General features: G+C 36.8%; 1 pseudogene; it reads right to left on the reverse strand.

Moving 5' to 3' along the window:
• Positions 1 to 400: 400 nt before the first annotated feature.
• Positions 401 to 25,342, reverse strand: LOC140507984 (rab proteins geranylgeranyltransferase component A 1-like; annotated as a pseudogene).

Genomic DNA, 25,342 nt, shown 5'->3' on the forward strand with positions numbered 1-25,342 from the left:
CAAGTATAAAAGTTTCTGGAAAACATCAACAATAAACATATTTTGGTGCTTCTAAAGATTTCAGAGGAATTAAAAGTAGTGTCTGAACACTACATAACAGCTAACAATTCATCAGATCCCTTATCCTGATTACTGCTACTACTCCCAGGAGTAAAATTGCATCTGTTAATTCAAAAATGTTGACATCTCAAAGCAGGGAGAATAAATGTGTTTTAGAAGGGTGGTTTTGACTTTGTGCCACAATGCCCTTCTTCAAGGGGGAAAAAATCTCTTCTGGTTTCTTTTAATATGTTGTAATTTTATAAATAAAGATGACTGGCTGTTGCTTTTGAGTCTATTTCAAACTTTTCCTGCATTAACACAGCTTGAACACTGGGTACACTTCTTGAATTAGGGCTCCTTATCTGGCTGCCATCCATTCTTGCTCAAGTTTTTCTGGGTTTCTTTGGTCTGTGGCTTTTTCGGCAGTGTTTGACTTGGATGCAAGAACCTCTGTTTGCACACCATCTCCACTGAACACAACATCTTCAGGATTTGATGAAGGGGGGAATAATTCTTCATGTGGCAAGATAGTCCAGAAAAATGTTTTAGCCTCTTTAACATCATGCTCATTTCATAGAAAATAGGCTGGTCCAGAGCAGACATGTGTGTCTGAAACTAAGTCATTATAGGAGTCCCTATTGATGTCTGAAGAATCTCTCATGTTGAAACCTTGGCCCACAGAAGATTTGACTCTTCTTCTTCGCCATTTTCTAGCTTCACTTCAGTATATGAGGTGAATAATTTCTACACAACCAATTCTAAATCTTCTCTAGCTGTGATTTTAAGGACATACAAGGCAAATGGACAAGATATGTTCTTTTCATGCATGACATGGTAGAAGAGCACAACTCAATGACCCAAACAGCAGCAGAACCTGGTTCCACTGGTGGCACTGTCAAAATGGAAATATGCTGATCAGAATCTGCAGTCAGTACATATCTATCTGCGATCAGCACTGCCCTTGCCTATAGGTCACATTTGAACATGTTTTCTCAGAAAAGTAACTATCTTCAACAGTAAAATACTGGTAGTTATCTTCTGATCAAAGTGATCTATGATTGCCTTGCATTTTCTAGATTCTTTGTCTTCTACAAGGCACCAAATACTGCACACGTTCTGTAGAAACACTGGGGCATTTCTCCTTGGCCATACAAGGGGAACAAAAAGGGAGGGTTGCCATACTGCCCAAGACACTGAAGAAAGTTTCTTGTTTCTCTGAGGGCATCTAAGGTGCTACTGGATGTCTCTGATGTCACTGCAATGGAATGAAGGACACAGAGTATCAGGTTGGGTGTCAATTTTGAGTTTCTAAGTATTCTGAAAAGTTGCTTTCCTCATATGCTTTCTGTTCATCAGGGGTTCTTCATAGTCTAAACAAAATGTCAGAAATTTCATCAGCTTTCTCTTTTTTTACACAGTGAGTTTCTTGCTATTAAAAACATCTGCTCTGGAGCAAGGTACCTATAGCATACTCCCTTCTTGATATCCTGGTGATATTTTTGAACTCTATATATTGACTAAAATTTGATTTGATTAGAATGTCAATAAACAATCTTTGAGAATAAAGAAGTTTTGAGGTGAAATCAATATTAAATCTCCTGCCATCTTTAACAGTTTGGGAGTAAGTGACCTTTGTTCTTCTTGGGAGCATCAACAACATATCTTCTATGATACATACATTTCAGGTTTGCATAACTGACTGGTTACAGTTTGTATAACTATCATGATTTTCTTTCTCCAGTGTCCTATCTACTTCAAGTACTTCCAGTGAAGTCTCTGACTCACTGTGTGGTGATGGTAATTCAGAAGTATCAGAGGAAGCTGAGTCCATAAAGTCTAGAGGGTCAATTGGGTCTGGAGACATCTCAGAAACAGGATTTTTCTGTAGAGCACCATCTTCCTCAATGTGATCATCTGAATTCTGACTGGCATAACAAATGACTTCTATATGTTGGATGGCATGATCCTTCTTCTCTTTCCAAAATTAGTTCTTGCCATGATGCCCACTCTTGCCCAACATCACTTTCTTTTTTTTCTTTTCCCAATTTATTTATTTATTTAGTTGTAGTTTTCAACATTCATTTTCACAGGATTTTGAGTTTTAAATTTTCTCCCCATCTCTCCCCTCCCCTACTCCAAAACACCATGTTCTGATTACACCTTCCCCCACCATTCTACCACACCCTCCCTCCCCCTGTCCCCATCTTCTCTCTTTTCTTGTAGGGCAAGTTAGATTTCTATACCCCATTACCTGTATTTCTTATGTCCCAGTTACATGCAAAAGCAATTCTCAACATTCGTTCCTAAATGAGTTTCAACTTCTCTCCCTTCCTCCCTTCCCACCCATCCTCATTGAGAAGGCAAGCAGTTCAATATAGGCTATATATGTGTAGTTTGCTAAAGACTTGCATAACAGTAATGTTGTGAAAACTTATACTTCCCTCCATCCTATCCTATCCTCCCATTTATTCTATTCTCTCTTTTGACCTTATTCCTCCCCAAAAGTGTTTACTTCTAATTAACCCCTTCCTCTCATTTGCCCTCCCTTCTATAATCCCTTCACACTCCACTTATCCCCTTCTCCCCTACTCTCCTGTACTGTAAGACAGATTTTCATACCAAATTGAGTGTGTACATTATTCCCCTCCTTAAGCCAAATATGATGAGAGTAAGCTTCATTTTATCCCTCTCACCTCCCCCTTTTTCCCCTGCACTGAAAAAGCTTTTTCTTATCTTTTGTATGAGAGATAATTTGCCCCATTATATTTCTCCCCTTTCTTCCCCCAATATATTCCTCTCTTACCCCTTAATTTTTTTTTTTAGATATTATGCCTTTCAATTCAACTTACTCTGTGCCTTCTCTCTCTCTCTCTCTCTCTCTCTCTCTCTCTCTCTCTCTCTCCATATATATGTGTGTGTGTGTGTGTGTGTGTGTGTGTGTGTGTGTGTGTGTGTGTGTGTGTAATCCCTCCAACTACCCAAATACTGAGAAAAGTTTCAAGAGTTACAAATGCTATCTTTCCATGTAGGAATGTAAGCAGTTCAAATTTGATAAGTCCCTTATGATTTCTCTTTCCTGTTTACCTTTCCATGTTTCTCTTTATTCTTGTGTTTGAAAGACAAATTTTCAATTCAGCTCTGGTCTATACATCAAGAATTTTTGATAAGTCCTCTATTTCATTGAATGACCATTTTTCCCTTGAAGTATTATATTCAGTTTTGCTGGGTAGGTGATTTTTGGTTTTAATGCTAGTTCCTTTGATTTTTACAATATCATATTCCAAGGCCTTCAATCCCTTAATGTAGAAGCTTCCAGATCCTATCTTATCCTGATGGCATTTCCACAATACTTGAATTGTTTCTTTCTGGCTACTTGTAATATTTGTTTCTTGTCCTAGGAACTCTGGAATTTGGCTACAGTATTCCAAGGAGTTTTTCTTTTTGGATCTATTTCAGGAGGTGATTGGTGAATTCTTTCAATATTTATTTTACCCTCTGGTTCCAGAATATCAGGGTAATTTTTTTTTTTGATAATTTCATGAAAGATGATGTCTAGGCTCTTTTTTTGATCATGGCTTTCAGGTAGTCCCATAATTTTTAAATTGCCTCTCCTTGATCTATTTTCCAGGTCAGTTGGTTTCCCAATGAGATATTTGACATTGTCTTCTATTTTTTCATTATTTTTGCTTTGTTTGGTAATTTCTTGCTTTCTCATTAGCTTTCATCCTCTCCATTCTAATTTTTAAAAAATTATTTTCTTCAGTGAGTTTTGAACTTCTTTTTCCATTTGGCTAATTCTGCTTTTTAAAGCATTCTTGTCCTTATTGGCTTTTTGCACCTCTTTTGCCATTTAAGCTAGTTTATTTTTAAAGGGGTTATTTTCTTCAGTATTTTTTTTGGCTCTCCTTTAGCAAGCTGTTGACTCATTTTTCATGATTTTCTTGCATGACTCTCATTTCTCTTCCCAATTTTTCCTCCACCTCTCTTACTTGATTTTCAAGATCCTTTTTGAGCTCTTCCATGACCTGAGACCATTGCATATTTATTTTGGAAGTTTGGGAAGCAGAAGCCTTGACTTTTATTCTTCCTCTGATGGTATGCATTGTTCTTTCTCTTTAGAAAGGATAGAAGAAAATACCTGTTCAATAAGAAAGTAACCCTCTGTAGTCTTATTTTTTCCCTTTTTTTGGGGGAGGGGGCAAGGAGGTATTTTCCCAGCCAGGTGCTTGACTTTTAAGTACTTTGTCAAGAGGAGGGTATACTCTGGGGACCTGTAAGTTCTTAGTTCCTCCAAGGTGGCACAATCAAGGGAGAGGACTTTACTCCTCTCCTGGCCTACACTCTGGTCTGAGAGCCACCAAAACTTTTCTGCCCAGGATCTGCAAGTAGAATTTCCTTTCCAGAGCCTCCACCAGCTCCACCATGTCAGTCAGTGCTCTTCCTCACCCCAGTACCACCTCTCAGGGCTGAGACCCACATCAGAGGGTCAATTCCCCCAGGTGCTTTAGACTGAGGGCTCCCAAAATGGATACTGCTGCTACTGCTACCACCTCCTGGGGTCAGGGCTAGGGGAGGATCTTACTCCCTTCTCACCCAGGTGATAAAGCTTTCTCACTGTCCTTTGAAACTGTCTTTGGTGTTTGTGGGTTGAGGGATTTGAGAACCACAGCTACTGTTGGGGATTTTGCCCCCAAGACCTGCTTCAGTCCTGTTCCTGCCAGTGCCACATGCATGACCAAGGCTGGGCTGGGCTCCATGGGTTGCGTTCCACTTCATGCCCTGTGCAATACACCTTTATTGTCAGCCTCAGGCTACCTTGGGCTAGAAATCTCACTCTGTCATTCTGTTTCTGCTGCTCTGGAATTTGTTTAGAGTCATTTTTTACAGATATTTTATGGACTGTGGGGGAAGAACTAGAGTAGATGTGTCTTTCTACTCTGTCATCTTGACTCCAACCCCCCTCATCACGTTCTTTATGATATTCTTTTATCCAGAATAATAATCCTGGAAAGCTGAAACCCACCCAGTTTCCTCCATCATAACTTCTTGAATCAACATGTTGAATATTCTGGACGCTTTCTGAGCAAGCAACCATAATGATGGACTTACATCAATTCCTATAACAATCACATTGAATTCTGAAGGGAGTTTAACAACAGTCTTAAGAGGGAAAGAGTCACATCTTACCATTTGTTTTATAGTATTACCTACAAATACATTACAAAAAATTATGCTAACTAGCAAAAATAGTATGTAACTTTAAATGTACCAGCAAGTGGACTTATAAATGAACAGAGTAATCAGAATCATTAATTTGGACTATAAATTCACAAATAAAAGTAAAAGCAGCAGTTACAATGGTGGTGACGGTCATGTGAGTTTTGGTGGTGTGTGAATTTGTTGTTTTCAAGAACTCCTGGTTTGGAAATTCCCTCCACTGATGTATTTTGACAAGATATAAACAACTTGTCCTAGACAGCTGACTACAGCACTGAGAAGTTAAGTGACTTTCTCAGGATCACACAACTATTATGAGTCCAAATCTATCTTTTACGTCATGACTGGACCTGTAACTACTTTCATCACAACATAGTCAATACCGTTATAGTAGAATAAGTAGTTGTAGCAGCCTAATAATTGTAGTTATGTAACAGAAATCAGGAAGCTAGGTGACATAATGGATAGTATTGGACTTAGAGTGAAGAAGATATGAGTTCAGATTCATCCTTAGACACCAGCAGTATAATCCTGGGCAAATCATTCAAACTATCTAAGCCTCAGTTTTCTGATTTGTAAAAAGAGGGTTAATAATAATCCTTATCTCTCAGGGCTGTTGTGAGAATCAATTGAGATAAAATTTGTAAAGCACTTTATAAACCTTAATGTGCTACATAAATGTCATGTAGGACAATTCAAATACTGGATGGATTCAGTTTGCATTTGTACTACACATGAAAAGGAAATTGCCAGAAAAATAAAATGCTATTTTCTAAGAATTTTAAAAATTATCTACAAAGGAAATTTCCAAAGAAATAAAATATTATTTTCTAAGAATTTTTAAAAAATTTCTACAAATAATTCTACTTTACCAGGAACTTTATTGCATAAAATTTGAATATTATAGATTATCTTTGTTTACTAAAGCTTTTGATGTGGTCACCTTTGCTGCCTTAGATATTGCTACTGTAAGTGACATAGAACATATAAGCAATATGCATGCCCAAAGAACAAAGTGGGCTGCTTAGGTAGCTAGAATGAAGATTCTTCTGAGTGCTGCACTAATATCTCTGGAAATATATGTGTGTGTGTATGTGTATATGTGCATGTGTGTGTTATATGTATATATATACACACATGTGTGTATATGTATGTGTGTATATGTATATATGTATGCATATATATATATTTTTTAAGCTAAAGAAAAACTTTAGCATGTTCAGTGACTCCTCTATGGCAAACATACAGCAAAAAAAAGGACAAAAACCCATGCAATGAGATGTTGAAGGATAGTGAGTTTAACCAGAGAACATCAACATATATGAGATCAGAAGTCTATCAGTATGTATTAGAAGTAGGCAAAAACTGTTATCTTCAAGTACTCTAAGCTTTAGAACTGGTAAGAATTGAACTTACTCCTTGATCTTGTATTCTGTATGAATAAGGCTATATTGTATTATGTGACTCAAAGATACTTTTAGACTAAGCCTGTATCTATCTGTAGTATTTAGGGAAATCAACATCATTTTCAAATCTCCCACTTTTGGTTGATGAAAGCAGTAGCTCTTGAAGGAGCACAGCAAATTAAATCCTCTTGTGAATCATTGCAGAACTCATCATATACAGCCCAGGCAGCTTGTGGCCTTCTACCTCAGAGTAAAATGATATGATCTACATTTTTAGGTAAAAGAATAAGACTTTACTCTATAAAATCACACTGTGTGAAAGCCTGACTTTTACAAAGCATTAGGTAAGTATTTATCTCTATCATAGTAACAGAGCTTATAAATTATCAGCTTTTATGGTATGGCATTTTAGAGTAGAATATTATTAGTCATAACATCATGATGGATATATTGTTATGGAAGATGATGCCACAAGCAGAGACAATGTCATCTGTCACTACAGAGCATAAAGATAAAACTGGCACTTATCATGTTTGAAATAAATACCTTCCATTTCAACACCAAAGGCTGAAATTTCCAAAAGTTATTCAGTAAGTTATTCACTGTGGACAAAAATAGAGACACTCCAGCAACTGGATCTGAAGGAAGAAACAAAGGAAATAAAATAGCAATTCAAGTTTACATTGGGTACTGATGAGAAGTAAATGGCAAGGATTAATGACTGGGAGACTCATAGGAGAGGGATGTTTTTGCCAGTTTCAGTTAAGCAGGCATGCATATGAAATGAAAACAAAGCAAAAGATATAGTATCTCAGGGAATGCATGATCCTATCTCTTATAAAAAGCATTTGAAAACAGTACTAGATAGCAATTTTGTAAATTAATTTTCATTACAAATTTGCACACTGTAAGAAATAAATAAAAATCCACAAAGGCCCATCATATTAGCTAATCACCTAGGAAGCATAGTGAAGGGGAAAAACAAGATACTTAGCTAATACAAACTAAAATTTATCTCTCTACTTTCCCCCTAAATCATAGAAGTATTAATGAAATAGTAAAGTTTTGGCAAATGTGACTTCAAGTCTCAATCAATAATCAATAATCCTTTATAAAACACTTACTATTGTGGAAGTATATTAAAAATCTCCTTTTAGTTTTTTTTAGAAATAAGACATATTGGGGGTGGAGCCAAGATGGTGGAGTAGGAAGATGGACCTGCTCTAGCTATCCCCCTATAGTCCATAAAATACCTATAAAAATGACTCTAAACAAATTCTAGAGCAGTAGATGCCACAAAATGACAAAGTGAAAGAGATTTCCAGCCCAAGGCAGCCTGGAAGGCAAAGAGAGAAGGTCTGTCTCACTGGGCTGACAGCAGAGAACAGCCCAGCCTTGGCCACTGAGCATGGACAGGTCTGAACCAGGCTTCAGGACATGGAATCACAGGTAGCAGCTGTGATTTCCAGATTTCTCAACCCACAAAAGCCAAAGACAGCTTCAAAGGTCACTGAGAAAGTTCTTTCACCTGAGTGAGAGGGGAGCATGGTCTAGCCCCAGACCTGATCCTAGGGCAGCAGCAGCCACTGTGGCAGCAGCATCCACTTTTGGAGCCCTCTGCCTAAAGGCCCTGGGTGAATCAAGCAGACAATCTGAGTCTCAGTCCTGAGTGGTAGTCCTAGGATTAAGAGGAGTACTGGTGTGAAGGAGCTGGTGGTGGCTTTGGAGAGGGAAGCCTACTGGCACTTCCTGGGCAAAAAAGAGTGCTTGTGGTTACTCCCAGACCAGAGTGCAGGCCAGGAAAGGAGTAATCTCCTGTCCCTTGATTGTACCACCTTGGAGGAACTGAGAACTTAAAGGTCCCTAGAGTATAACCTCCACTTGACAAAGGATACAAAAGTCAAGTAACTGTCTGGGAAAATGCTCAAAAAAAGGAAAAAATAAGACTATAGAAGGATTCTTTCTTGGTGAAAAGGTATTTTCTTCCATCCTTTTAGATGAGGAAGAGCAAAACATACCATCAGAGGAAGACATCAAAGTCAAGGCTTCCACATTGAAAACCTCAAAAAGTTGTACAATGGTCTCAGGCCATGGAAGAGCTCAAAAAGGATTTTGAAAATCAAGTAAGAGAGGTAGAGGAAAAATTGGCAAGAGAAATGAGAGAAATACAAGAAAATCATGAAAAGTGAGTCAACAGCTTGGTAAAGGAGACCAAAAAAAAATGCTGAAGAAAATAACACCTTTAAAAATAGACTAACTCAAATAGTAAAAGAGATGCAAAAAGCCAATGAGGAGAAGAATGCTTTAAAAAAGCAGAATGAGCCAAATGGAAAAGGAGGTTCAAAAGCTCACTGAAGAAAATAGTATTTTAAAAATTAGAACGGAGCAGATAGAAGCTAGTGACTTTATGAGAAACCAAGAAATTATGAAATGAAACCAAAAGAATGAAAAAATAGAAGATAATGTGAAATATCTCATTGGAAAGACAACTGACCTGGAAAATAGATCCAGGAGAGATAATTTAAAAATTATTGGCCTGAAAACCATGATCCTAAAAACAGCCTAGACATGATCTTCCAAGAAATTATCAAGGAAAAGTACCCTGATATTCTAGACCCAGAGGATAAAATAGAAATAGAAAGAATTCAACAATCACCTCCTGAAAGAGAACCCAAAAGGAAAACTGTTAAGAATATTGTAGCCAAATTCTAGAATTCTCAAGTCAAGGAGAAAAGATTACAAGCAGCCAGAAAGAAACAATTCAAGTGTTATGGAAATACAATCAGGATAACACAGGATTTAGCAGCTTCTAAACTAAGTGATAGAAGGGCTTGAAATATGACATTCCAGAGGTCAAAGAAGATAGGATTAAAACCAAGAATAACCTACCCAGCAAAACTGAGTATAATACTTCAGGGGAAAAAATGAAATTTCGATGAAATAGAGGACTTTCAAGCATTCTTGTTGAAAAGACCAAAATTTGACTTTCAAATACAAGAATCAAGGGAAACATGAAAAGGTAATTAGGAAAGAGAAGCCTCAAGGGATGCATTAAAGTTGCACTGTTTACATTCCTACATGGAGAGATATTATTAGTAACTCATGAGATCTTTTTCAGTATTAGGGTAGTTAGAGGGAATATATATATATATATATATACATATATATATATATATATGTAGGTGTGTTTGGATATGTATGTATGTTTATATTATATATGTGTAGGTATGTATATGTACATGGGTGTATGTGTATTTGTATGTATATATGCATATATGTGTGTATGTATGTATAAATATGTATATATACATATATATGTATGCATATGATATATATACATACTATAGACAGAGGTCACAGGGCTAACTGAATGTGAAGGGAGAATACATTAAAAAAATAAAATTTACTGTTGAATGATTATACTAGGAGTAAGTGAAAGGGAGAGGTAGAATGTAGCAAATCATCTCACATAAAAAAGGGAAGAAAGAGCTTTTACAATGGAGGGGAAGAGGGGAGATGAAAGGAAATAATTGAGCCTTACTCTCATGGGATTTGGCTTAAGGAGGGAATAACATACACTCCATTGGATATGGAAATCTACTTTACCCTGCAGGAAAGCAAGGAGGAAGGGAATAGGAGAGGGAAGATAATAGAAAGGACAGCAAATTAGGGAAAGGGATAATTAGAAGTAAACACTATTGTGGGGGGACAGGTCAAGGGAGAGAATGAATAAATGGAGGGCAGGATAGAACAGAGGGAAATGTGGTTAGTCTTTTACAACATAGCTATTATGGACATGCTGTGCATTATTACATATGTATGATATATATTGAATTGCTTATTTTCTCAATAAGGGTGGACAGGGAGGGAGGGAGAGAATGCTGAACTCAAAACTTTAAGAATGAATGTAAAAAATGATTTTACATGCAACTGGAAATTAAGGTGTACAGGCAATAGAGTATAGAAATGTATTTTGCCCTACAGGAAATTAGAGGTGAAGGGGGATGGAAGAAGGGTGGGTAATAGAGGGGAGGCCAAACTGGAGGAAAGAATGGATAGGGGGCGTGCTGTCCTGGGGTGGGGGGTGGGGAGAGATGGGGAGAAAACTTTGAATTCAAATTCTTGTGGAGGTGAATGTTGAGAACTGAAAAACAAATAAATTATCTATGAAAAAGACATTTTTTTCTACAATCCTTTGGAAAGAGCGGATAGGTGAAGATACGAAGAAAAAAGAACTTTCATTAGATGAATGGATTAAGGGTGATGACCAGATAAGAACACTTTCCCAAAGTAAGAGCAATCTTTTCCCTCTATCTCCAGAATGAATTAGATTAAATGAGCTTCCACTTTAAGGGAAGTACCTTCTTCCCTTAAAGGGGAAGTAGGAGGTGAAATTCTAGATATGGATCTGTGGGAGGAACCCCATTGATTCCTAGAGGGGAGTGGTCCAGGTGAAAAGATATAAAGATATAGTTGCTCAGTTCTAAACTGTTAACCTAGGCTGTAATTTAACCTATCTTTTCCTTTTTCACAAGTCCCATAAAAGTTTCTTGGAGGAAAGTAATATCAGAGGGCACCAGAGACTATATCAAGTTGGATATCTCCTCTCTAAACTGGAGTTCGTCCTGATATAGATCAATATTATAAATTAAATATGATTTTCTGGTAAACTGGTGCCTGGGTGACTTAGGGGAAGTCAACCTGTATGGAACTCAATGGATAATAAGTTCCTTTAAGGCAATAAATAAGTTGTCAATTTCCTCAACATCAGCTAGCATACAGATCTGCACGTACTAGATAATTAGTACATATTTGTGCAATCAATGAATTTGCCAGCACTGACATTTGCAAAATCTAACAATTTCTCTTAAGTATTATACTTTAAGGGCAGAATGCTGACACTGACATGGACCTAATTGATTGGGTTGTGGATTTCTTACAAGGGTTTGTCTCAGATAAGGATTACTATGAGAGAACTTGATTCTTCTGCAAAAATTTAACAAATACTGAAGTAGGTCTTTACCTAAGAACTAATTTCCTTAATAATTTGAGGAGGGAGAAAACGCTAACAAATGGAGCTATCAGGAACGTGTCCCTCTGGGAGCTAGCACAATATTTGAACCTAAAATGGACAGAAAATAAGAGTTAGGTCACAGAGGTAGAAGTAGCTGTCAGGTTGACAAAACCGAGACAGACACTCTGCTTTCATCATGCAGTGATCTGAACATGGAGAAGACAAGAGAAAGAGCTTTCAACGAAGTCTGTTTGGGTAAACAGAAAACAACTTCTCCAAACATGCAGTGGTTGTTTGTCTTGTGACTAACTCCTACTAAGTAGGAGGCAGTGACTGCTATCACAGAAATACATGATTTGATAATCAATGAGAAGTGGGACATAGACCCAATGGGAAACTGTTGTGATATCAAAAGAGGTAGGTGATGAGGGAATAGGAAAAGAATAACATTGATCCCCCAGACTCAAATAATCTCTTCCCCCTACATCCCACTGTTTCCTTTGTATATTCTCCTAGGATTATAGATTTAGAGTCCCTAGGATATAGCATAGCATCTGGCACAAAGCAGATCTTTAACTATTTCTTGTTGATTGATTGACTGACTGATCATAAAAGATAGAACAAAAATTTTCAAGTACATAACATTAAAAGTTATGCATGAATAAAATATCAGATTGAATTAAAAAAAGAAACTTTTGAGTAGAAAAATCTTTGCATTAAATATGCAAAATCTATCAAAATCACTGATAATATCTGAATCTAAGATATGCAGGGAATTAGCTCAAATTTATAAGGCCAAGAACTATTCACTTAGGTAATGAAAAAAATTAAAATTTTCAAAGAATTTCAAACTACAAATAACCATATAAAAACATTCTCCAAATTGCTATTAAAAAGAAAACTAAGAATTTTTTAAAAATCTATCTCATATTCTGAAGATTGGTAGAGATTAAAAATAAAAAACAGGTATATTTAGTGTTAAGAGATTGCGTTGAAAGTCAAGCACACTACCATTATGTTATTGGTGGAACTGTGAATTGGTCTAATTATTCTGGAAGATGTTTAACAAAATATCTAGAATTATGTTATGAAATTGACTAAATTATCCTACCTTTTGGCTCAGAAATCCCCAGCTGAATATGTACCCTGAGGAGTTCAGTGACAGAAAAAAAGATCTGATTTATAGCAAAATATGCAAGTATCTTTTGTAGTAGTAAAGAAATAAGAAATTGAATGTTAACTGATTGGAGTAGCTAAATATAATAAAACATCATTGAGTAGTAGGATATTATAAAAATAGTTTTGAGAAACATAGAAAGAATTGCACGAACTGATGGATGAAATGATTCAACTCTTTCTCTCTCTGTCTCCAGATATATACATATATATATATATATATCCATTAAAAATAAAATGTAGATTTGCAAATGAAGTCCAACTGGAGAAAAAAATGATCCCAGAGAATAAAAGATACTTCCTTGTAGTAGATCAGATGAGGAGAATATTGCAAAGGTTGCCAGATGGTTAGTGCAATAGATATTTTCTTATGAAGGACTAAATTATCAGCATAGTGTGAGGTGGGCACATTTTCATAAGGAACTATAATATTAAACAAAAAATACCAATTGAACACATGTATACATAATATATATATATATATATACTCATATATATGTGCATCTTTAGTGTTTGAATTCACATATACTTCTAGATCCTTCCCTGAAAATACACACAGCGATATTTACATACATGTATTTCAGTAAACACTTAGGTAAGCATACACGTATATGTGAATAGATAGACGGATGATTGATAAATGGGTTGACAATTTCAGAAAATTTCCAAACATGATGGTAGATTATTTTCATGGTAGCAGCATCTTTTGTAATATTCACAAATGATTTTCCTTCTTCAGCTTTTGGGTACACTGGAGGTGATAAACTCCTTAGAGGCATCTGATTGTGTGATAGTTCAGAACTGAAAGGAACTATCATTTTGATATGATGTGGTAAACCCTGATTTGTCCTTTGGTCTTCCCCCTCTTCAGTCCCTCTGGATTGATATATGAATTAAAAAGAAGAGCCAGTTTCTGGATCATTTTACTTCATGTCTACCCTGTAGGAAGCACGATTCTCTTTATCTAGACTTCACATAAGATAATGGGTGAAAGAGAAATCTCCTTTCTCCCTACTGTTATGCAACCTCCAAATGAAGTTTGGACTCAACTAGGCAAGCTTCCATATGGACACTTGGTTTCATTTTCTGAATTGTGTTTCCTTTCTTGAGTACATACCAAATATTTTCAAGAAATAGAGGTGGTCAGACTTGGAGATAACTAGTGAGTTTGAGAGACCCAGAGGGTAAAGTAAACATATGTACTGGAGAACACCACCATCAAAAGTGTAAATCTGAGACTTGTCCTAGATTTCCAGAAGACAATGACTTTGTGAGAGACAGTGAAGTGCTGAGATTAATTTAAAAACGCCTCATCCGTAGTGCTGTAAACTACTTGATGGTTTCCAAGAGATTGTAATTATAAATTATTCAGTCTTATTTCAAGTCATTCTGCCAATGTGCAGTGTGCTTTATGCTTTTAGTTTTTTCTTTTGTGGGTAGGAAATTAATATCTCTCCCATATCCTATTTTCATTATACATTACATATCTTTCTAATTTAACGGAGAGAACACTAAGGCCTAAGTCAATAGTTTAGCTTTAAATAATTTGTTCCTGGGTAACTGGGGCAGACAGTTCAAAGAATGTGAGGATAGGAAGCCTACCCTCAATCATGAAAGGTCAAGTTACCTAATACCGAACCAATTCCCGACTATGTGTATGAGACCAGAGCAAAGAGGCCCTTTAGTGGAGAAGTGAATTGGCTCAGGGCCCCAGGCCTAGGGTTCAGCAGCAGCTACTTAGCATTTTAAGTTCAATAAACGTCTAATCAATTTGAAGGACAACACCTCTTGGGTTATACAGATCAAAAATGTATCTGAAAAATCATACTCACTATTTTTTCATTATACTTTATATGTTTTCTTGTGACCTCTTCATTGTGCACCTAATAACTAGTTTAAATTTATCCACTAGATTAAATTCATCCAACTTTCTTCTATCATGCATTAAATGATATGGATGAGATAATATGGAAAAGCTTTTATCTAATGATCCAACTTGTTACCAGTAAAAACTTTGGTACTAAATAGAACCATGTCTTGTTTTTGGCAAACATCATATATCTTTGTGTTGTATATTTTAGAGTGGAAACTACTACTGAATAAAAGAAGGGGAATTAAAAAAAATATTGACATTCATTATGATTGTATCCTACATCCCTTTTTAGTCACAATTTTATTCATACTTGATTACAGTTGAGAACATAGTTTTAGGGGAGAAAAGATGACATTTTCCATAAGTGATAAAGATACTTAGTTCCGTGTTAAATACCACAATATTAAAATGTCTTTAAAGAGCAATCTTGTTAACAGTGAAAAAATATCTTCAATTAACCTAGAGGTCAAAATCTGGTTTTGAATGTCAAAACTTTCAAATATCTATGAGTTTTTTCTGTTTCTTATCAGTATATTTAGAGAAGTCTAGAAATTAAACCATATTCTCTGATTGGGAATCCTGAATATTTGCTATTTTATAATCTGAAAAGCAATTTCTTTAAAAAAAACAAAGCACCCATTTTTCCCATTTTTTACTAGAGATCAAATACCAGAGATCTGTAATGATGTCTCAAATTACTAAGACTCCCTTACCTTAAACTATATAACAGTACATTTACTGGTGTTCCATCAAGCACCATTTCAAATAATTAATATTAAGTTTCATTACTAAAACAGTCAAAATACCGAGATGAATTTGGGGTCCTTCTTGTATATTGCTGTGGGAGGCATGACTGCTCATTTGCAAAATTACATCTGAATGGCTTGAAGTTGCTGTTAACATGATACTGGATGAAGTTTAGCTAGGCATCCCTTAAATTAATAAAAACTTAAAAGGCATAGCAATTGACCCTTAAATGGACACAAAATGTCAATATGTAAATAATGTTCTTGGAAGCAACTGTATATGTCATACTATGAGGACATTCACATTATTTTTTCAGAAAATGAATCAAATGTTGATATTCTTAAATTTACCCTGTTCATTTATTAAGACATTCTCAAAATGATGGGTACTCTCCTTATTTCCAATACTCTACTATTACAAAAAGTGATGCTACAAGTATTCTGGTGTATATGAGAGCTTGTTCTCTTTCTCCTCCTTGGGGAAAGCTTGTAGTACCAGTAAAAGTGGGTCAAACAACATCAAGAATTTCATCAGTTTTATAGCATAGTTTCTGGTTAAACCAATTCTCAGCTCCATGGGTTTGTCTTCCTTAACCTCTTACAAAGCTATTTCTGTGCTTTATCATATTTACCAATTTGAAGATTATGAGATTAATTTTCAATTATTTTAATTTGTATTTCTCTTATTATTAGTTTTTTCATATGATTACTGATTATTTGCATTTCTTCTTCTGAAAATTATTTGTTCTCCCTTGAATTGGTGAGCACCGATTCACTGGAACATGTTCTTGGTCTTATACAATGTCATTCATAACTTGGAGATCAGAATTTTATCAGCAACAATTTTGCAAATGCTCTTTTCTCTAATTGACATTTTCTCTTCCAATTTTAGTAATTTTCATGTCATTCTTGTAAAAGCTGTTTTAATTTTCTGTACGTAAAATTCTTATTTTTGTATGATTTTCTCTACCTAAAGACTACAGAACTGAAAGTTACTTAATTCCATTGTAGTTACTTTTTTTTAATAATGTGAACTTGAAAATTAATGTAGATTGTAATTTTTTTTTATTTAACTTTTAACATTTATTTTCACACAATTTTGGGTTACAAATTTTCTCCCCTTTTATCCCCTCCCCCCCCCAGACCCAAGCTTTCTAATTGCCCCTGTGACCTATCTGCTCTCTCCTCTATCCTCCCTCCCTGCCTTTGTCTCCGTCTTCTCTTTTGTCCTGTAGGGCCAGATAGCTTTCTTGACCCCTTAACCTGTATTTCTTGTTACCCAGTGGTAAGAACATTACATTTGGTCCTAACACTTTGAGTTCCAACTTCTTTAGCTCCCTCCCTCTCCACCCCTTCCCCTTGGAAGACAGGCAATTCAATATAGGCCATATCTATTTAGTTTTGCAAATGATTTCCATACTAGTTGTGTTGTATAGGACTAACTATATTTCCCTCCATCCTATCCTGTCCCCCATTACTTCTATTTTCTTATGGTCCTTTCCCTCCCCATGAGTGTCGACCTTGTATTGCATTCTCCTCCCCATGCCCTCCCCTCTATCCTCCTCCCCACCCTGCTTGTGCCCCTGTCTCCCACTCTCCTGTATTATGAGATAGGTTTTCCTATCAAAATGAGTGTGCATTATATTCTTTCCTTTAGTGGATTGTGATGAGAGTAGACCTCATGTTTTTCTCTTGCCTCCCCTCTTTATCCAACCACTAATAAGTCTTTTGCTTGCCTCTTTTATGAGAGATAATTTGCCCCATATAACTTCTCCCTTTCTCCTCCCAATATTTCTCTCTCACTGCTTGATTTCATTTTTTTTTTTAAGATATGATCCCATCCTCTTCAATTCACTCTGTGCACTCTGTCTCTATGTATGTGTGCGTGTGTGCATGTGTGTGTGTGTGTGCTCCCACCCAGTACCCAGATACTGAAATGTTTCAAGAGTTACAAATATTGTCTTTCCATGTAGGAATGTAAACAGTTCAACTTTAGTAAGTCCCTTATGACTTCTCTTTGCTGTTCACCTTTTCATGGTTCTCTTCATTCTTGTGTTAGAAAGTCAAATTTTCTTTCCAGCTCTGGTCTTTTCATCAGGAAAATTTGAAAGTCCTCTATTTCATTGAAAGACCATTTTTTCTCCTGAAGTATTATACTCAGTTTTGCTGGGTAGGTGATTCTTGGCTTCAGTCCTAGTTCCTTTGACTTCTGGAATATCCTATTCCATTCCCTTCTATCTCTCAATGTAGAAGGTGCCAGATCTTGTGCTATCCTGATTGTATTTCCACAATACTTGAATTGTTTCTTTCTAGCTGCTTGCAATATTTTCTCTTTCACCTGGGAATTCTGTTATTTGGCCACAATGCTCCTGGGAGTTTCTCTTTTTGGATCTCTTTCATGCGGTGTTCTGCGGATTCCTTGAATATTTATTTTGCCTTCTGGTTCTAGAATCTCAGGGCAGTTTTCCTTGATAATTTCATGGAACATGATGTCTAGGCTCTTCTTTTGATCATGGTTTTCAGGTAGTCCCAGAATTTTTACATTGTCTCTCCTGATTCTATTTTCCAGGTCAGTTTTTTTTCCAATAAGATATTTCACATTATCTTCCATTTTTCGAATCTGCGCGGTATGTTCTGAGCTATCTGTCTTTCTCATAAAGTCCTTAGCATCCATCTGTACCATTCCAGTTTTGAAAGATCTATTTTCTTCAGTGAGCTTTTGAATCTCCTTTTCCATTTGGTTAATTCTGCTTTTGAAAGCATTCTTCTCCTCATTGGCCCCTTGCACCTCCCTTGCCAACTGAGTTAGGCTAGTTCTCAGGGTGCCAATTTCGTCAAGATTTTTTTGGTTCTCCTTTAGCAGGGAGCTGATCTGCTTTTCATGCTTCTCCCTCATCCCTCTCATTTCCCTTCCCAGTCTTTCCTCCACCTCTCTAACTTGATTTTCAAAATTCCTCTTGAGCTCTTCCATGGCCTGAGCCCATTGGGTGGGCTGGGACACAGAATCCTCGATTTCCGTGTCTTTGCCTGATGGCAAGCATTGTTCCTCCCCATCAGAAAGGAAGGGAGGAAGTGTCTTTTCCCCCGAGAAAATACCCTTCAATGGTTTTATTTCTTTTCCCTTTTCTTGGCATTCTCCCCCACCAGTGACCTGACCTCTGAATGTTCTCCTCACACCCACCTCGCCTCCTGGTCCTCCCAGCCAGTGTTTGGGGACTGAGATTCAAATGCTGCTTCCAGCCTTAGGGTTTTTGGCGGGGGCAGGGCTGCTATTCAGTGCGAGAATTGAGTCCAGGTGGTCAGGGGCAGGGCCGCCTCTCTGGCTCAGTTCCCTCAGGGGGTTTATGCACAGACCATCCACAATGGATCCAGGCTCCCACCTGTTTGGGGAGCCCCTGTCTGTAGCCGCCTCTCAGCTTCTATCTCCTGGGGGGGTCCGAGCCATGGGGGCACCCCACTCCCCTCTTGACCCGCCAAAGACACTCTCTCACCTATCCCCGTCAGTCACCTGTTGGTGGGGGGGCTAGTGCTGCCGCTGAAGATCCCGTCTCTGGAGCCTTCTCGGATCTGTACCTCTTGGAGCTGCGGCCGCCGCCGCCGCCGCAAGTCCAGGCTGGGCTCCGCTTCTGCAGCGCGACGGACCTTTTGCGAGAGGTTTGCAGGTCCCTCTGTGGGTGGGGGGACCCGTGTGGCCACTGGAGATCCCGTCCCCGTAGCCCTCTCGGATCTTTTCCTCACGGTGTTGTGGCCGCGGCAGCCTGCCCTCTGTTCCCTGTCCCGGCGCCCAGTCCACGGCGCGAAGGACCCCTCGCGAGAGGTTTGCAGGTCTCTCCGGAACAGAAATCTCCCTGGCTCCAATATTCCGTGGTCTCTGGGTGCAGAATTCGCCCTGGGTTAGTCCCCTCTGCCATTCTGTGGTTTGTGGGTTCGGAGCTATGTGTATGTGCGTCTTTCTACTTCGCCATCTAGATTGTAAATTTTGAGTTTACTTTGGCTTATGGTATAAGGTGTTCTAATTTCTACCAAACTAATTTCTAGTTTTCCCAAAAATAAGGAGTCAAGTTTTACGGAGCTGGTAGTTTGTGTTCTTGGCTTTATTGAATAATTCATTCCAATTCCTTATTGGTCTTACTTATCTAATCTTTTCTAATGATAGAATTCTTTCTCAACCAATAACAAATGGCTTTGATCATCACTTCTTTATAATTCTATGCTACCTTCATTCCTGCTTTTCCCCTTCACTACATCTTCTGCAGTTTTGATCTTTTGTTTCTGCAAATGCACTTCACTATATTTCTGTCAAGTTCTACCAATATGTCCTCTGGACCCTTTGTCTTCTGGAACATGTCCCCTAGGGTCTGGAGATGCCCCAATATTAGTGACTCACATAATCTATTATATCTGAGCAGGCCCCAGCTGTGATTTACTCTTCACAACAGCCATCTTTTGATCATTTCCCTACATGTAGGCACATATCTTTTCCTTTCTCTAATTTCCCAGCTCTTAAAACATAATCAAGTCAATACTGTAAAAAAATGTGTCATTACCAGTGTTAACCAAAACAATATCACAAGTCCATGAGATGTGTTGCAACCGAATTTATTATTATAAGACAAAGGCACATGCACATGGAACCTTCCTAATACAAAGGAGTCCAGCAGTGGAGTGGAAGCTTTGGTATTTAAGCTACAGGGAAAGTGGGATGTCATAGGAGAGGGTAAATCAATTAATCCCCTCCTGAAGGGGAGGAGAAATCATGAATAAGTAAAATGGCAAAAGCAGCTTTTGTCACTATCTTCAATGCATATCATGATGTCTGGACCACTATAGATATTCAGTGGGAAGGAAGGGAGAAAGAGAGAGAGAGAGAGACAGAGACAGAGACAGAGAGACAGAGAGAGAGAGAGAGACAGAGAGAGAGAGAGAGAGACAGAGAGAGAGAGAGACAGAGAGAGAGAGAGAGAAGGCCCAGATGTTATCCCTATACAATAGGATTAATGTATTCATTCATTCCATAAACCTCTATTAAGCCATGGGTAACCAGAAAGATACTCTGCTTTGAAACTACTATATGGATTAAAATCTTCTCAGAACCATAGTTGTACAATGTGTTTACTTTTAATAATCAGCCAAAGGACACAGTATAAAGAAGCTTAAAGAAATAACAGACTAGTGATAAAATGTTACCCTCAAGTGAATCTTGGAGTTCATTCTCATATAAAGTCATGTACACTTAAAGGGAAGAATCACCTTCCATAAGAATGGCACAAAAGGTCATCCTGAAATATAAGGTTATCTTGAAATACACTAAACAATCCATGTGGAGGGTGGCTTACACAGAGGTTATGTATGATCAAGGTACATATAAGGGGAGGCAATATAGACCCCTTAGATTGTAAGCTTGTGACATCTTCTAGTGATATCACTGCACTGCTGTCTGCTGAAATTACTCCCTCAAGTTGATGCCGTCTTCTGTGACTTGGTGATCATTGAATGTCAGAGCTTGCCGCTTGGTATCTTCACTGCTTTTTGCCAAATATCACATATATACACCTATATACTTCATCTGGTCTTTGGCTATCCAGCTATTTTCAGGGTTACCTAACATTTCATTCAACAAAGATTAAGATTTCTGTAGTTAATAAGCCTTTCCCCTGGCTATAGCTTTGTTGTTCAGTGAGTTCTGTCAGATGTCTATATGAAGCTTTTCCCTTTAGATATTTTACAGCAGAAAGTAATGGAGGCCAGGTAAAGATCTCATCTTTTCTTAAGCTCTTTTAATTGACTCTTCTCTGTACTCTCTCTCCTCCATTGCCTCCTCTGAGTCACTCAGTTCAGTTTTGATGTATAAAGGTCAAAAACCTATTTTAGTTCTGAGGTCTTATCATACATTCTTGACTTAGCTAAAATCCCTGGGAATATATTTCTCAAATAGAAAAAGAAATTGAGTGATGCTCTGGGGAAGAAACTACTTTTTATTTTCCCTAATATATTTCTCTGATCTTTGTAAATAACAATAGCTGAGTAGATGGAGAAGTTTGTAAAGGCTGGTAATTTTGCCCCTCCCTCCTCTACTTTCATCTGTCATCACACCACAGACTAGTAAATCCCAAGTATTGTTATATATATTTCAATCTTCCCCTCCTTTTTTTTATATTAGATTTGTAGATCTATGTGATGCTGAGTAACTATTGTGTCTCTTCCTAATTTCTAGCAACAGTTTTTCCCCTTAGTCTCTAGAGCTCTGTATTTTTGTCAATCATTTCTGACTATTTTAATTTGGGTGATTTTAATATCAGGTGAGTTTCTTTCTCATTTTCTACTTTCACCTTACCCTATGCTTCAAATACTTAGATGTGTTCTTCTTTTATGATATTTCTGACTTTTTTCTTTTCTCATTTTTCTTTTTAAATTTATTATTTTACATAAATAATAAGTAAATTATTTTATAATATAAATCTATACAATAAATAAAATGATAATATAAATAAATAAATAAAATTATTTATTATTATTTATTGTCTTTTTAAAGTTTGAGATCCAAATTCTTTCCCTCTCTCCTATCCTTTCTCCAACAAATGATATCAATTATACATGTGAAATCATGTAATATATTTCCATATTATCTATATTTCAAGAAAAATAAAGAGAGAAGCTCATACTTTAATTTGTACTCAGAGTTCATCAGTTTTCTCTCTGGAGGTGGATAGCATTTTTTCATCGTGAGTCTTATGGAATAATCTTGGATCATTGCAATGATCAGAGTAGTCAAGTCTTTCACAGCTGATCATCACACAATATTGCTGTTATGCAATGATCTCCTGGTTCTTCTCACTTAACTTTGCATCAATTCATAAAAGTTTTGTCATGTTTTTTTTTTTTAAACTACCTCCTTTATCATTTCCCACAAAAAAGTAATACTCCATTAGAATCATATGCCACAATTTGTTTAGTCATTCCCCAACTAATGAACATACTCTTGATTTCCAATTCTTTGCCACAACAAATAGAGCTGTTATAAATATTTTTGTAAATATAGGTATTTTTCCCTTTTGTTTGGTCTCTTTAATATACATATCTTATAGCCCTTTTGGTATATGTTGTTCCAAATTGTTTTCCAGAATTGTCGGACCAGTTCAGTACTCCACAAACAGTTTGTTATTATCTATTTTTTCCCTCATTCCCTCCAATATATCATTTCTGATAGTTGTGTGGTGGTACCTCAAAGTTGTTTCTATTTTCATTTCTGCAATTAATAGTGATTTAGAAGAACATGTTTTTATAGAACTATATTGATAGCTTAGATTTCTTCTTCTGCAAAATGCCTACTTATACCTTTGACTCTTTATCAATTGGGGAATGCCTCTTGTTTTTAGAAATTTGACTCAATTCTACACTCAGTATAGATTTGGGAAATGAGACCTTTATCAGAGAAACTTGCTATACAATTTTTTGATGTTACTTCATTGTCTATGGTACCTTTTAGCAAAATGTGGTTTTCTTGATGACCTCTTTTAATTAGATCTATTATTGCTTTTGCTTTGTCTGAGATCATGATTGCTACCCTTGCCTTTTTTTTTTAGTTCAGCTGAAGCATATTAGATTCTGCTCTACCCTTTTACTTTAACTCTGTTAAGTGGGTTTCTTGTAACAACATATTGTTGGATTCTGATTTCTAATACATTCTGCTCTCCGCTTCTGTTTTATGGGAGAGTTCATGCCATTCACATTCACAGTTATGACTACTATGTATTTCCCTCCATCACATTTTCTTCTGTTTTTCTTCTCTTTTTTTAATATTGTCCCTCTTCAAAAGCCTATTTTGCTTCTAACCACTGTCTCCTTTAATCTATCCTCCCTTTTATTATCCCCTTCTTTTCTATTATTCCCCTTCCCCTCCTATTTCCCTATTGGGTAAGTTATATTTTTGTAAATAACTAAATTTTTGTGTGTGTATGTATATATATATTCTTCCCTTTTTGAACCAATTCCTACGAAAGTGAGGTTCAAGCATTGGCCACACCCCTCATTTTCACCTCTACTGAAAAAGTTCTTTATTGTGTGCCTCTTTTATATGAGAAAAATTATCCCATTCATCCCCTCCCTTCCTCCTATTCCCAGTGCATCCACCTTTCTCATTCTTTCATTTTTTTTGAGATAATTCCAACATATTGTACTCATCATGCCTCCATTCTATGTATCCTTTTAACTATTCTAATAATGATAGGTTCTTAGGAGTTACAAGTATCATCTTCTTACAAAGGAATGCAAACAGGTTACTGAGTCTCTTTTTACTCTTTCATGTTTCTCTTTTTGTGTTTCTCTTGAGTCTTGTATTTGAATGTCAAATTTTCTATTCAGCTCTGGTCTTTTCATCAGAAAAGCTTTATTTTATTAACTATCCATTTTCTCCCAAGCTCCCAAAAGATTTTACTCAGTTTTGCTTGGTAATTTATTCTTAATTGAATTTTTAGATTCTTTGCTTTCTGGATTATCATATTCCAAGTTCTCTGCTCCTTTAACATAGAAGTCACTATGTCTTGTGTTATCCTGACTGTGACACCACAATTTCTGAACTATTTCTTTCTGGATGCATCAATTTTTTTTTTCTCTTTGACCTAGGAACTATGTAATTTAATTATAATATTCCTAAGAATTTTGGAATCTCTTTCAGGAGATTATTGATGGATTTTTCAATTTCTACTTTACCCTCTGCCTCTAAGATATTAGGGCCACTTTCCTTGAAAATTTATTTAAAAAATGATGATTGACCTCTTTCTTTGATCATGGCTTTCAGGTAGTCTAATAACTCTTAAATTGGTTCTTCTCCAACTATTTTCCAGGTAAACTTTTTTTTCTCATTAAATATTTCACATTTTCTTCTTTTTTTTATTTTTTGACTTTGTTTTTATTATTTCTTGATATCTCATAGAGTCATTAGTTTCCACTTGACCAATTTTAATTTTTAAGGAATTAATCTCTTCAATGAGATCATGTACTTTTTTTTCTTCAGGTGTTTTTGTGCCTTTTCTGTCAATTCGCAGCCTGCTAATTCTCTTTTCCTAATTTTCTTGGGCCACTCTCATTTCTTTTTCCCATTTTTTCTTCTGCTTCTCTTAGTTTTTCCTTTAACTCTTCTAGGAATTCTTGTTGGGCTTGGGCTCAGTTGGCATTTTTCTTTGAGGCTTTGTTTATAATTCTTTTCACATTGTTGTCTTTTTCTGAGTTTATATCCTGGTCTTCCTTGCCACTATTGTAGTTTTTTATGGCCAAATTCTTTCCTTGTTTTCTGCTCATTTTTCCAGTGAATTTGCTAACCTTGAACTTCATGTTAAAGTTCAACTCTGCTCATCTGGGGAGGCGGGAGGCACAGTTCCAAGCTTCAGTATTTTTCATGCTACTGTTTTCAGGCTAGTTCTGGGGGCCTCAAGTTTTTGGTGGTTCCAAGGTAGCGTAATACTGGGAGAAGTATGGTCACTGCATTCCTGGTCTACCCTGTGGTCTTTACCCAGGAGGGGCTCCTGGTCCCCCGAAACTGCAACAAGAATCCTCTGCTCCCTTGTGACTGACCACCAATCCTCCTCTTTGCCCTGCAGTTGTGACCCAGAAATGCATATGCACAATAGAATTGCCAATCAGTGCCAGTTGTGCACACTGCCATCAAAAGTCCCATGTAATCTCTTTCTGACCAGTTGTACAAACCCCTTACTGTCTCTGGCTTGTGAACTTCTGAAGCTGTTACTGTTCTTCCTACAATGACTGCTATTGCTGCCTCCACATTTGTGGGCTCCTGACAGGCTTCTACCCTGATGTCACAAACTTCTCCTGTTAACCTCCTAAGTTTTCTTAGGCTGGAAAAATGTCTCAT

Source organism: Notamacropus eugenii, chromosome 5 (assembly GCF_028372415.1).
Source record: "Notamacropus eugenii isolate mMacEug1 chromosome 5, mMacEug1.pri_v2, whole genome shotgun sequence".
NCBI lineage: Eukaryota > Metazoa > Chordata > Mammalia > Diprotodontia > Macropodidae > Notamacropus > Notamacropus eugenii.